The sequence below is a fragment of the Odocoileus virginianus genome, chromosome 19 (assembly GCF_023699985.2).
Source record: "Odocoileus virginianus isolate 20LAN1187 ecotype Illinois chromosome 19, Ovbor_1.2, whole genome shotgun sequence".
Taxonomy (NCBI): domain Eukaryota; kingdom Metazoa; phylum Chordata; class Mammalia; order Artiodactyla; family Cervidae; genus Odocoileus; species Odocoileus virginianus.
The window spans coordinates 42,153,275-42,168,226 of NC_069692.1; the positions used below are offsets into that span (position 1 = coordinate 42,153,275).

The 14,952-nt window shown below is 43.5% G+C and overlaps 1 protein-coding gene and 1 long non-coding RNA gene across 7 annotated transcripts in view; one reads left to right on the top strand and one right to left on the bottom strand.

Moving 5' to 3' along the window:
• The window catches only part of BACH2 (BTB domain and CNC homolog 2), a 373,875-nt gene that overhangs the window by 21,492 nt on the left and 337,431 nt on the right, over positions 1 to 14,952 (top strand). The window lies entirely within an intron of this gene.
• Positions 2,420 to 10,219, bottom strand: LOC139029707 (uncharacterized). The gene is made up of 2 exons (XR_011481923.1): positions 9,715 to 10,219; positions 2,420 to 4,266 (listed from the first exon to the last, which is right to left on the bottom strand). It is a non-coding gene; the product is annotated as an uncharacterized lncRNA (long non-coding RNA).

Genomic DNA, 14,952 nt, shown 5'->3' on the forward strand with positions numbered 1-14,952 from the left:
ATGAGATACCACTGACAGAATCCACTTACTCAAAAGAAGAAATCTCAGTCTGCACCTTTGCCCTACTTAGAGACATGCCTACTTTCCTGAGCACACAAAAAAGAGCGTTGGTAGGGCGAGCATTTTCATATCTGCAGTGTACAGAGTATTGAAGGGGATTAAAATAAATATCACACAGGTCCCTTCTTTTAGGAAAAGATTCAGCCTACTGAGGAGACAAGATATGAGCATATGACTTGTTATATCATAGAAAGAGAGAAATAGCTATTCAACACTGTGATCTAAGAACTTGGTGGAAGCACTCAGTGGAAAAGGAAAGAAATGTCTCCGTGGCAGGGAGGGGTGTGTTGGCTGGTGCTCAAGAGTGGGTAAGATTCCAGTGCACAGAGGGAAAAGGGCATGGCGGGGTGGGAAGGGGCTTGAATGGAAACAAGCGAGAAAAGATGGAAAAGCACAAGACAGCTGAGAGGTCAGCTGAGTCCGAGGATGGAGTTTAAGTAAGGTATAAGTAGAATAAATGTTTCATATCTCTGTTAGAGTTTCCCAGGTGGCTTCAATTGTGAAGAATCTTCCTGCAATGCTGGAGATGTGGGTTCAATCCCTGCATCGGGTAGATTCCCTGGAGAAGACGATAGCAACACTCCAGGTTCTTCCCTGGAAAATCGCATGGACAGAGGAGTGTGGCAGGCTACAGTCCACGGGGGTTGCAAGAGTCGCACACTACTTAGCGACTAAACAACAGCAGATCTTTGTTAGAAAGTCCTTTAAATAGCAAAATTGCTCATACTGTATTTCCAGTTACATTTACACTTAAATTCGTATACAATCTTATAACTTAAAGAATTCTCAATAATACAGTATCATTTAATATTTTAGGCAACAGTGATAGCATTTTTTTTTGCTAAAGGTACACTGTCATGTCATTTGATTTTTGCTGTTGACTCCATTTTATACAAGCAGAAAGCAGAGAAGCCTGGCTTGCATAATTAATGATAAAATCTTGAATCTGAATTAAGCTCTCTAGCTCAGTTTTGGAGAAGGCAAAGGCACCCACTCCAGTCCTCTTGCCTGGAGAATCCCATGGACGGAGGAGCCTGGTAGGCTACAGTCCATGGGGTCTCGAAGAGTTGGACACGACTGAGCAGCTTCACTTTCCCTTTTCACTTTCCTGCATTGGAGAAGGCAATGGCACCCCACTCCAGTGTTCTTGCCTGGAGAATCCCAGGGACGGGGGAGCCTGGTGGGCTGCCGACTATGGGGTCGCGCAGTGTCGGACACGACTGAAGCGACTTAGCAGCAGCAGCCGTTTTACTATGCTGAGCCGCTCTGAACTGCGCGCCTGTAATTCTGTCTGCTTTGCCTGTTTCTGAACTTTATGTACATGGAATCATGCTGCATGCGCTCCTTCGTGTCTGGCTTCTTTCATTCGTTGTTCGTGAAATTCATTCATGTCATTGCGTATAATGGTCGATTTTTTAATTCTCAGTGCTATATAGTGTTCCACTGTATGAATATACCACTGTTTGTCTATTTGTATAGTTTTTGGTTTTCTGGCCATTCTGAATGGCACTGCTATTGAACATTCCAGTACATATCTTTGGGGGAACACACAGTGCGTTTCTGTTGGGCATGTATGTAGGAGGAGAAGTATAAAAGCAGCTAAATTATTAAATTGTCTTGGAAATGAGGCTAAAATTTGGCTTTATGATACTCTTCAGAAGAAAAGTAAAAGCTGCAGACTTTTAAAAAACTAGAGCTGACTTACAGTGTTGGTTAATTTCTGATACACAGCAGAGTGATTCATTTATATGTGTTCTTTTTCATATTCTTTTCCTTTGTGGTTTATTTCAGGATATTTAATATAGTTCCCTGTGCTGTGCAGTAGGACCTTGTTATTTATCTGTATTACATGTAGTAAAACACCACAGACTTCTGATCCTCAAATACTGTATCAAAATAGTATTTGCAGCCTTTACAGAAGGATCTAAGATGTAATAATTTTTCTGCTTTCAACACATTTTTGGATGGAAGCATGAAAACAGTAAACTTTTTCATCTATATAGAATTTGAAAGGTGGCGCAGTGGTAAAGAATCCGCAGGAGGTTCAAAAGATTTGGGTTCGATCCCTGATTTGAGAAGATCCCTTGAAGTAGGAAATGGCAACCTACTCCAGTATTCTTGCCTGGAAAACTCTGTGGACAGAGGAGCCTGGTGGGTTACAGTCCATGCGGTTGCAGAATCGGATGTGGCTGAGCGACTGAGCACACATACAGAACATATGAAAAGACTGAATTTGTGTCACTAAGGTTTCTCTGACACTTACACTTATTTCCTCCAAGAGAAGTTCTGGCAGATAAATAGTGGATAATGAAGACGAGGTTTTTACCAGGATGACATTATACTAGGGTGTAATGAGCAATAAGTATCTGGATTATGTTTATTGGGAGATGAGGAATTCGAGGTGCAGGTAAATGGTAGGAAATTACATCCCAAAATCTATAATGAAAGCTACAGTTCTCAAAACTTTATTGAACTTTCCTCCAACCCTCCCTCTTTTGTTTAGGGGAATCTTCAGGCAATCAAATTTGCATTCTTGCAAAGAAGGCAATTACAAATTCCCCAACCTGTTTTTAGGGGAAAATAAAAAACGAAGGCTGACATTTATCCAGAGGCATCCTGTGTGAAGGAAGGGTAGTAGCTCTAGAATTTGCCAACAGAAGACTTCAGTCTTTGTAACTTCTTAACGTTAATGATGATCTTTTAAAGCTGCGTGTCTTATGTTCAGACTGACCAGAATTGAACTTGAATTGACTGGGCAGAGAAAGAAATCTTTCTCTTTTCTGTGCTCTGACTCAGGGTGGCCGTAGGCAGGTTACAAGGCAAATGGAAATGTAGCCTCAGTGGACAAAGAACATTGTTGTGGTTATTGGTGGTAAATGAAAATTATTTCAGAGTGGAGAAAAGGACATTAACTTAGGACATATCACTTATGGACTGAAAGTTTCGTTCCTCTGTGGCTATGATGGACATCTCTTGCATTTTGTAGAAAGACCGTCCTGGTTATTGTCATGTCAGTGAAGTGTGATTACTGTATGTGCTTTGGGGGATTATGGGCATATGTGTAAAAGTTACATTTCTTTAAATGTCCACTGATGATTTCCTTAGGGTTACATGGTGTGGGTCAGCATTTGGGCTTAATTCAGTTTTTCCTCTCACTTTCCAAAATCAATATCAAATGAGAGCATGATGGGGGAGTCAATTTATTTTCAACTCATATTTGAAGAGCAGGTGTGTTCTCTCCTGATTTACACTGCAGGTGCATTTGAATGTAACTGCCTAAAATGGTGATTAAAAAATTATTCAAGAGGAACAAAGCAAAGACTTGTAAACAGTTGCTCTTATTTATTTCCCCCCATTTTCTCACCACTTAATGTGGATTTCTGAACACTCCAAGAACCTCTTAACAGTACTGCTCCAAACATGTGAACTACACTCATTCAATAAGATCCAGCCTTTTCATTGGTAGGACAGTGTCGGGGGGTTCTGGATCTTTTCTTTGTCTAGTCCAGTTCTAAGGCGGAGAACAGTCCTCCCTGCTTTTGAATCCAGTGATATCTTTCCATTCATCATTGAACGCCAGGGGGAGCAGAACCACAGACCCTCCAGAATACCCCTCACCACTGTGGGCTCCCACCCTCTGCAGGGGGTTTGTAGCTTTAGTCTTTCAAGAGCCTCGAATATTTGATGGTGAGATCCTGTACTCAGGTAGCCAGTTCTCAGGCTTGTGTGGGTGTGTTTAGAGGGGTCTCCCCTTAAGCTTGGTTTTAGGTCTTGGTGACCGAATCTAAATAACACAGGTTACTCATCACGAGTTGAAGATTTTCCCCTTTTCACATTGATGCTTCTGATATAATTTTGTACGTTGGCTGATGATGTGTGCGTACTTTGTGGCTGCCGAGATGCAGCTGGAAAGTGTGTGGGGGTGGTCTGCTTCCTCTGAGGCTGCTCCAGGTGGTCAGGTGGGGGCGGCCGTGATGAAGGTACAGCACCACTTCCGGCACTTCGTCTTGTGAGATCTGTTCACCGGCTGCCTGAACCCGGGTCCCGGCTCTCTCCTGCACACTTTATTTTTCGCTGCTTCAGATTCGCCTGACGCTAGTTTATGACTAAGGCGATGGTTCAAAATTCCCTTTTTATCAATAGCTATGAAGAATCGTTCCAATTACTTTGTGTCGCCATTGCCCTTTTTCTTTTGCTGTGCATTTTCTGTATTTTGTAAAAAAAAAAAAAAAAATGAGGCCTGAAAAAAGATTTTAAAACAGATAAAGGTTAGGTGGATCGTTTAAATCCCTCATTAGAGCAAACGTAAAAATCACTTTATGTTCTTCGCAGACTGAGTGTGCGAAAATGCGTTCTATGTTGGAAGCTGTCGGTTATCTAACACAGATATGGAAAAGTCCATTTCAGAATATTGACAGAGGCTCACTAGACTTGAAAGGGGTTCGTTTATTCCGTCCGCCCTTTGCATCCATGTCTTTTGAATTTCTGCGTTGCATCACTGACTCGATGGACACGAGTCTGAGCAGACCCCGGGAAATGATGAAGGACAGTTCCAGCCCGCTGCAGTCCACGGGGCGCAGAGAGCTGGCCACGACTTAGCGGCTGAGCAGCAACGGACCATCCTTGGAGCTGAGAGAAGTGTGAACTGCGCTTGGGGGTTTACAGTCTGCCTGGGAGGAAACCAGTGTTTATGAATATACCTGACAAAGGGATGGTCTTATTCATCCTTTGAGAAAAGCTTATCAATGAGATCACAGACTAACGTTTCCGGGAAAGAGGCTGAGATGCAGGGCTGCAGGACCCACGCAGCAGAGCCCATAGGAGACGCCTCTGGCTCCAGATGAAGCGCTCTGGGCAGTGTGCGCGCTGCCTCTCACGCGTGCTCATTCAGAGAATAACGTGATTTAGGGACATCCAGAAAGTATCCTGGAAGTTCAGCGTCAAGGGCGACGAGTGCAGCCGGAGCGATGGAAGAAGACCCACTGGCTGGGTGGGAATCAGCCCTGAGCCTCAGCCATGGGTAGAATTTGTGTCCAACAACCACGGAGGATAAAGGGTCTCCCATCCAGTGTACACTGCGTGAGGGCAGGGATGATGCCGCAGGGGAAGGACGTGTCCGTGGGGGCCACTCAGGCGGGAGCCGCGAGAAGCTAGCCCTGGAGGAGGGCTCACTGGGCGAGGTGCTGTTTCAGGCCCTCTGCATCGATGGAGTAATCCTGCCCTCACAGCAGCCCTCTGGGGAAGACGCTGTCAGCTCTTCTAAGGATCGTGGTGGTGGCGCTGGGGCTCAAAACCCCGCTGTCAGGCTCCAGAGCCTGAGCTCTGAGCGCTGTGCCCTCTGTACCCCTCGTTACTAGGAGATGTGGATGGTGGGCAGGTTTTTTTTTTTAACTTTTGATTTTGTACTGGGGTATAGTCAGTTAACAACGTCGTGATAGTTTCATATACATGTATGCATTCTCCCCCAGGGAGAATGCATCCAGCACCGCCCCCACCGCCCCACATCCAGGCTGCCAGGTGACGCTGAGCAGAGTTCCCTGTGCTGTAGAGTGGGTCCTTGCTGATTGTCCATTTTAAATAAAGCAGTGTGTACGTGCCCATCCCAGACTCCCTAACTGTCCCTTCCCCTCTATCTTCCTGGTGGGGCGGGCTCTTGAACGGCTGGGGACAGTGCTGGAAAGATCAAGATGGCAGGGGTGGTGATTGGGAGATCACAGTGACCGTAGTGTGATGGTTGCTTTGGGAAAAAAGCAGCAGCATTTTCTCTGAGCTAACAGGATCTGGCTGGCGCCAAGTGTGTAGCGAGAGACAGGGGAGCTTTAACGAATCCGCAGGCCTGGAAGGATTTGAGCTGAAGACGTGAAAAAGGCGGAGCCACTTGGAGACTGGGTGGCATTTCTGCTGTTGAAGAAATGAGGGAGATCAAGAGTCTCTTTCGAATCAGACAGTCGCACACGGGGAAGACGTGAAGCCTTTTGAAAGTGCTGAACATGCAGTAGAGGCACTGGAAAAGCGGGTCCCTGGAGGAGAGCTGGAAACCAGGGAGGGGAGTCAAGGGCGGGGAGAGTGGGGAACTGGGGGTTCTGCACAGGGAGAGAGTCGGTGTCCCTGGAAACAGGTGATTTCTCAGCATGAGAAGCCCCGGGCTTCGGGAAGTACCCTCAGTCAGGAGGAGGACAGAGAGGAGCAGCAGCTACTCTAGGGGAGAGAGGATAATTACAGGAGAGAGTTCAAAAAGCTGCCGAGCAGTGTTACCTGTTGCCGAGAGGTCGGGGGGGCAAAGAGTGAAAAGGGGCCGCGTGGTTGACAAAGGGGAAGGCCATCTACACTCTGTACAGTAGGCTCGGTGGGAATCCAGGGGAGGGGAAATCCCCTGGGCTAAGGACTTCGGAGGTCTTCAGCAGACCTCCTCTAAGGGCTAAATCTACAAGTTAGTCTAGCATCACTGTAGAGTGGGCGCTTTGTAAATAGCTCGGGGCTGCTTGACACTGCTTTTTGTCGCATTGGGCCGTCTGGCCTAATCCGTCTTTCCGAACACCTGATAAATTTGGTGTTCCAATGCATTTGTTCACATAGCATAAGAGTTGTGATGGTGGAGGTGTTTAATTGATCACTGCCCACTGAAGTCACCGTTGGGGTGCCAGTTCAGTTCAGTTCAGTCGCTCAGTCGTGTCCGACTCTGCGACCCCATGAATCGCAGCACGCCAGGCCTCCCCATCCATCACCAACTCCCAGAGTTTACTCAAACTCATGCCCATCGAGTCGGTGATGCCATCCAGCCATCTCATCCTCTGTTGTCCCCTTCTCCTCCTGCCCCCAATCCCTCCCAGCATCAGGGTCTTTTCCAATGAGTCAGTGCTTCGCATGAGGTGGCCACAGTATTGGAGTTTCAGCTTCAGCATCAGTCCTTCCAGTGAACACCCAGGACTGATCTCCTTTAGGATGGACTGGTTGGATCTCCTTGCAGTCCAAGGGACTCTCAAGAGTCTTTTCCATCACCACAGTCCAAAAGCATCAATTCTTCAGCGCTCAGCTTTCTTCACAGTCCAACTCTCACATCCATACATGACCACTGGAAAAACCACAGCCTTGACTAGATGGACCTTTGTTGGCAAAGTAATGTCTCTGCTTTTTAATATGCTATCTAGGTTGTTCATAACTTTCCTTCCAAGGAGTAAGTGTCTTTTAATTTCATGGCTGCAGTCGCCATCTGCAGTGATTTTGGAGCCCCCCAAAATACAGTCTGTCACTGTTTCCAGTGTTTCCCCATTTATTTGCCATGAAGTGATGGGACCAGATGCCATGATCTTCGTTTTCTGAATGTTGAACTTTAAGCCAACTTTTTCACTCTCCTCTTTCACTTTCATGAAGAGGCTTTTTAGTTCCTCTTCACTTTCTGCCTTAAGGGTGGTGTCATCTGCATATCTGAGGTTATTGATATATCTCCCGGCAATCTTGATTCCAGCTTGTGCTTCTTCCAGCCCAGCGTTTCTCATGATGTACTCTGCATATAAGTTAAATAAACAGGGTGACAATTTGACACGCCCTTAAAGCAGAGCAGTTGAGGCAGAAGACTCTTCCTTGGGAACCATGGTTTAGAAGATCATCCAGCTGCCCACTGCCTGCCCCACTTCCCAGGGCCATAGACTCATCTATTTTTCAGTCTCATTTGATGATACTGTTTGCTACAAGGAATCCAGATAGTGTCATAACACTGCCATACACAGGGCTGCTTTTCATTTTAGGGATCCCTTATCATATGAAGTTCAACTGATACGAAAGTTACCCAGTTGTTTTTCCTAACTTCTCAGATATCCTCGAGATCCCAAACTGTGTCATACATCTTCCAATGGCTGTGTCCCCTCTGGTGACAGTCCAGGATTTCCCAGTTTCAGTACTACAGCTGTGAATTTTAAAGCATTTCATCCACCACCGTGGCATTCACAGTTATTTTTATTTACACTGCCAAGTTTGGAAATGCACCTCACTCTAGCATTAGTATAAATTTTTTTAGGGAGGAGAGAATAAATTTGCATTTACAAATGATCGTGGTTTTTTTATTTTAGCTTTTGGCTGGAAGCCTATTTGGTTCTTTCTTTTTCCAGCCAGTTTTTCTTGGTAACTATAACTTGGTGCATTCTGCTGTTAGAAAATATGTCTCCGTGTGGAAAACTCAGACTTAGGAGCACGTAAACGCTGTCTCTCCCACCCCTCCCCCACCCCTAGCATAGATTACTGGTAAGTGAAACTTCAAAGAGTCAGCTCTGGAAAGTCAGACCCCACCGCCCACCCCTACCGGCCCCTCGCTTCTCCTTCTTACTGCCTGTCTCTGTCATTAGCATCTTGACTCAGAAGCATGAGGGGGGAGAAAAAAATGAAAGTCAGGTCAACTTTGTTTCTTATCCACAGTTTTGGCAAAAGTTGAATTGTCTTTGGTTGAACTCTTGGTAGTTGGTTTTTGGAGTTGTCTGGGGTTTCGTTTATTCTCCAGTTCTCTTAGTTTTCAGTAAGAAAAATTGAAATTGTAGTATAAATACAATCTAGAGTTCATTGTTCTTAATGAGAGAAACTGCTTAATCATTTACTTAGGTTAGAAATCTGTTCTGATTATGCAAAAGTTTTCTGCAAATCAATTTGGTATCTTTTCGTAAGTGTTTTGATTGTATTAGCATAGTCCTAATATGTTTAATACAATTTAATCTTTCACTATTAAAGTTCCTAAATGTATTACTGTGCTTTATCATTATGAATATCAAAAAACTGTGCTTCATTAACCATTTTGTTTGAGTCATGGATGGATGATTTATAAAATACGATAAAAATGAATTACTAGAAAAATGAAATTAACATCTAAAATCATAAGATTTTTAAAAATTGTTACATTCAACAGACATAACATTAACTCTGGAAAACTGCTAAAAAGTCTCTAAACTCTCCTCCCTGTTTCTGGGTTTGGGGCTGGTCTACATAGATCCCACTTTGAGTCCCACTGGGATGTGATGGAATACAGACAGCTTAGGAGCTATAAACTGAATCCCTGAACTTTAGGTCATACCCTCAAAGCAGGTTTTGATGGGACTGTCGTATCCATATTTCTTACATTTGCATTTTTCACTCGTTAAAGTCAAGTGCAGAGAAAAGAATCCTGTTTATTTAAAGTTTTTCTGTGTAAAAATATAGTTGCAGGACGATTACGTGATTGTTAAAATGTTTCAAATGATATAAAGGTAAATATTGAAAAGTTTATTGCCTTTCTTCCCAGTTCTCAGATTATTTCTTTTCCTTGCTCTGAATGCAATATGTATACAAACATATGTACATATGTATGCATACATATATAAGATAATTCTTTCTCTGTAAAGATAAAATCATGAATAATACTCTGCAGCTTTTTTTACTTAATACTGCGTCACAGCATTTTTCCTATCCATAGTCATAAATCTAATGCCTCCTTTTAGTATATGAATGTCTTGTGCACCATCAGTTCAGTTCAGTCGCTCCGTCATGTCCGACTCTTTGCGACCCCACAGATGCACTAGTTGCACCATAGTTTCTTTAACTATTCCTCCGTCGATGGCATTCAGGAGCATCCTAGGTTTTTACCATTCCGCAAAACACCACAGTTAAAATTCTTGTACGCATATTCTCACTTACCCGCTTTGAAGGATAGATTCTTAAGAGCTGAGTCAAAGATGATGCCAGATGACATTCCAAAAAAGTTGCATCGATGGAGAGTCTCACCAGGAAAATATGAAATGCCTGGTTACCTCACTGCAGCGAGAGAGCTGGAGTCTTTTCCAGGTTTCCCACTCTGATGGATGAAGAGTGATTCTCTAGTTGTTTTCTTTTGAATATCCTTGATTATCAGCGAGGTTGTGCCTCCTTTTGTATGCTTAAGGGCCTGTTGGCTTTTTCTTTTAACTTTGGGACAGTAGGGGGACAACCCACAACAGATTTCATTTCGCTGGTCTTTTTAAGTGCCAGTTTTTCTGTGTGTGTGTACGCGGTGATTGGGGTTTATGTTTGGCTTCATGGGATAGAGGAGATATAAAGATGAAAAAAATACAGTGTTGAATCTTGTTTTGTTTTGTTGAGTTGGCTTAGTTCTCATTTTCTTTCTCTAACATTTTTTTTCTTCAAGATCAGCTTACTTACAGGAAATCCGTCCCTGTCTATTTGTGTGTAATGTAAAAAGAGCCCAGGGTGGGGCATCTTTATGGCTTGGCATACTGTACATTGTTATTCAAGACTGCCCAAGGAGTGTGTGTTCACATATGTGTTTTTTTGTTTTTAATTGAAGTGAATTTACATAACATGAAATTAACCCTCTTAAAGTATACAATTTAGTGTGTACCCATCACCTCAGTCTAGTTCCAGAACATTTTCATCACCCCAAAGGAATCCACACACCCATTAGGAAGTCACTCCCAATACCCTCATTTTTCATCCCCTGGAAGCCACTCATCTGCTTCCTGCTTCTGTGGATTTACCTTTTCTGGATGCTTCATATAAATGGGATCATACATATGATGTGTGACTTTGGGGGTCTGGCTTCTTTAATTTAGCATCATGTTTCTGACGTTCATCCACGCTGTAGCGTGTGCCAGCACTTCAGTCCTTATGACTGGATAATATTCCATTGTATGCCACAGATATACCACAATTTGTTTGTCCATTCATCAGTTGATACGCATTTGGGTAGTTTCCACCTTTGGCTGTTGTGAATAATTACACATGTAAATTCAGACCCCGAGTTAGTCATACAGAGGGCAGTATGCAGGACGAGCAGGAAGGCAGCTGAGAAGAGCCTTCCAGTGGGTCTTGTAGAGCTTCCCCTTCTCTCAGTGATTGGTCATTTACAGAGTCTCTGGGAGGCTGAGTCAGCCTTGGAGTCAGATTGGCAGTGTGTGTTCGTTTGGCTTTAAGCTCAGGGTTAGACCAGAATATAAAGCCACCGAGTGGATTACATCCTCTGGATTTGAAAAGAAACTTACTCTCAGCCTTGGGGCATGACTGTGTATTTCCCCTCCTCCAGGCGATGGGTCTCTAGCCTTAGTGGATACGGTGACCAGGAGGTGATATTTGTGGCGGTCCCCTCCATGGCCGTGACCTCTGCCTTCGCTTTCTGGCTTGAAGCTTGAGGAATTTGGTGGCCAGAGAGAGGAATTGTGCTCATGATGCATAAGGGGGTTTAGTTCCCAGCTTAGCAGTCTTGGCTATGTACCTCCCAGTTTTCTCCCCTGTAAAATGGGGTTACTGATACATCCTAGGGTTGTAAAGAGAGTTAGGTGTGATAATGTAGAGTGAGCACTGCTACGGTGCCACGTGGTCATGCCCGATGCATGTTCATTTCCCCTTCTCAGAGCTTCCCTGTCCTCTGTCGTCCCATGCCTGTAACATTACGTTCCTCACAGAGTTGTACTAAGAACGAAATGAGCACATGTGCACGGCATGGTTCCTAGCACCACGGCTGCCCTGTAAGCAAACACTCGGTGTAAACAGATCGAAAGATACCTTACCTTGCAATCTGTATTTCCCATTGAGAAAACACCATCTCGTTGATTACAAGCTATCTAAACGCTCTAGGTGGTAAAGATTTCACCTGGGTTTATTGAGTTCTTATGAAGCTTTATATTTATTATTACAGACGTATCTGGCTAATTAAAAGACAACCATGTTCAGGAGAGATGGACTGTAGCCAAGATCTTGGTGTGGGAGTTAGAAGTTTAGCATCATATTAGCACAAACATTAGAGAAAGTATGTTTGTATCATATTGTTGCAACCTGCCCCCCACCCAAATGTGCATAGTGTGAAATCAGCTCTCTAGAAGCTGACACTTCTGTCTGACCTTTGAAAATAGGCATTAGCGCCCTGTTTCGAGTACAGTTTTGGTGTCATTATTTAGAAACCCTGACTTTTACCACGTTCCCTCTAGAAAGCATCCTCTGTGAGGATGAAGGCAGTCATCCCAACATGCCTGTTGCGAGGAAATGTTTCTTGGACTTGCCTGGTGGTCCAGAGATTAGGATTCCCCAGTGTCACTGCCCAGGGCTTGGGTTGGGTCCTTGGTCAGGGAACTAAGATCCTGTAAGCTGCTTGGTGAGGCCAAAAAAAAAAAAGCCTTTTTTCCATCTATGCCAGTATAATTGAATGAGAAAGACTGTTCATGTTTTGTCAGATATGAAGTATGTTTTTAGTTCCAATCTTTTGTTTCTCTGATCAGGTGTGTACTGATTAGAATAGTAAATTGCTCACGTAAGATTTGCACATAAACATCTGAAGAAGCATTTTAGACTCAGCTGAAGTTTTGAAAGCATTTAAGAATATTTGTAACACTTATCTTTTAAAATTAGGAGATCTAACACGCAGTAGGGTATTTGGCAGATTTGTCCCATGTGTGTGTGCTTTGGATTGAGCCCCAAACCCTCACTGAACGCCCAGCCACATCCCAGGAGCCACAGGGAGATCCTGGAGGCAGGATGAGTGACCAGGAGCTCCCTGGGAGGTAGAGACCAGGAGACCCTGAGGCCCCAGCTTTCTGGAGACTTCCGGAGGGAAGTGCCTGGATTAGAGGTGCATTCATCCAGCCCTCCACCTCCATGCTAGAAGTCACAGTCAGTCCCCTCCAACACGTGCAAGCTGAATCAAGGTTGTGCTCATAGAAGACAATTAAATGTGTCTTCTGTTGTTCCTGACATCTCTTTAGCACAGGGTCCCCCAAATTTTAGGTTTGTGGTGCTAGAAAATGGATTTACAATATGAAAAACTGGTATTCATCAAGAAAAGTAATTCTTTAAAACTTTTTTCCTCTTTCTTTTGAAAAATTCACACCTAGAGGAAAGATGAAAGAATAATATAAGGAACACTTCTCTACACTAAAGTTTATGCTCATTGGTCATTAACATTTGTCATTGTGTCTTTCTGTGTATACTTTTGTGTATGTGTACACACACATAAAAAAGGGAAAGGGACTTCTTTCATAGCTCAGTCAGTAAAGAATCTGCCTGCAATGCAGGAGACCTGGATTCAATTCCTGAGTCAGGAAGATCCCTTGGAGAAGGAAATGGCAACGCACTCCAGTATTCTTGCCTGGAGAATCCTATGGACAGAGGAGCCTGGCAGGCTACAGTCTTTGGGGTCGCAAGAGTTGGACATGACTTAGCGACTAAACTACCACCACCATTGGGGAAAGGGGCTCATACTTTTAAAAGTTTCATTTGAAAGTAAGTCGTAGACCTTGTGAGATTTTAACCCTAAATACTTAAGCATCATCTCTGAAGTATAATAACATTTCCCTCCATAACTACAACAGTATTGTAGAGTAACTCTGTTGAAAACTTCAGACAAACGGCAAAGAGTAAAAAGGCAGAGATTGAACAAAGCTGAGATTGAATTTGAAAAGTGTAAGAAGGAGAAATAGACGGAGATCATTCAAATTCCTGTCTGGTTGGCGCAAGGATAAATTTTGTATGTACCATTAAGTCACCCATAGATGCAGATTTTCCCTGAGTATTTATTTAAAGAGTTTCCCCTGGTACTCTGGAGCATTTTAGCCTGAGTTAAAAGCTTTTCAAGGGCTTCCCTGGTGGCTTAGTGGTGAAGAATCCTTCTGCCAATGCAGGAGATCTGGGTTCCATCCCTGGGACAGGAAGATCCCCTGGAGAAGGCAACCCACTCCAGTATTCTCGCCTGAGAAATCCCACGGACAGACAAGCCTGGCAGGCCACAGTCCACATTGTCGCAACTGTCAAACATGACTAAGCAACTGAACCAGCACCGCCATAAGCTTTTCAGCCTACAAATGTATTTCTTTAGTATCGTCAGTCTAAAACTTGAGAGGTCACATCTACTTGGACTTGGGTGGTTATGAGCAAATCTCCAAGGGGATTTGTTGGTGCCAATAATCTGTTGGATTGACAACGTGGGACCACCAGTTATTATGGTCCATGGCGGTTATTAATGGACAAGAGGAGGCGGCATGCTGGTCCTCTCCTGACATTTCATTTACGTTTGTCTAAAAGCTGATGTACTAGCGTGCTGCTTGGAGAAATCATTCTACTCGCTTGGCAAAGTGTTAAGTTTGATGTCATCCCAGACTTTTTGCAGAATTTCAGTCTCAGGTTTCAGTTCCAGGTAAAACGCTGCTCTTCTAAAGCTGAACGGCAGGAACTAAGTCAAGTGGTTGCTATGTATTGTATAAGCATCAGTGATTTGTGTATTTTAGAACAAAGATACACATTTTCTTGATACCATTAACTCAGAGACCATTAAATAAATTAAAAGCTTTCTTTGGACTGTGTCCCTGAAAACATCCATCTTTGGCAGGATTTAATATGTTACAAGAACTATGTTTGGGGATTTATTTTTCAAAGTTTAAAAAAGCTATTCCCTAAGCTTTGGGGTGGGAAACATGTTCAGTTGTCTCGGTGGATAAGTACACTGTGCATCATCGTGTCAAGTAGGAGAAAAAATGTGTTTCCTTTAACAGCAGATATGTCATAGAGTTGTTTGACCCATGATTTTTCATAAAAAAGTCCTTTTTCGGTAAACCCAGTATGCTGAATGTGCTAACTGGCCTCCCAGTGATCAGCTAGGAGGGAGATATGTCCCAGTGAGTTTGAAACTGTGTATTTTATCTTTCATTCCCTTTTTCTTTTTACTCTTTTAGAATTCAGTGGCCATGGAGATTTCTAATTTTAAATTCCTATTTACATATCAAATTTACAAGCTATAACTTTTAGGATAATTTTTTTTTTAGGATAATTTTTGTACTACGTTCTGTGAGCAAATTACAACAGCATTTAATGTAAAATGCACGTGTGGTTCCTTGTGTTTCAAAGCCACGCTTTTCTTTGCCTCATTTAACTGTCTTCTGTTTCCAATTTGTGTGA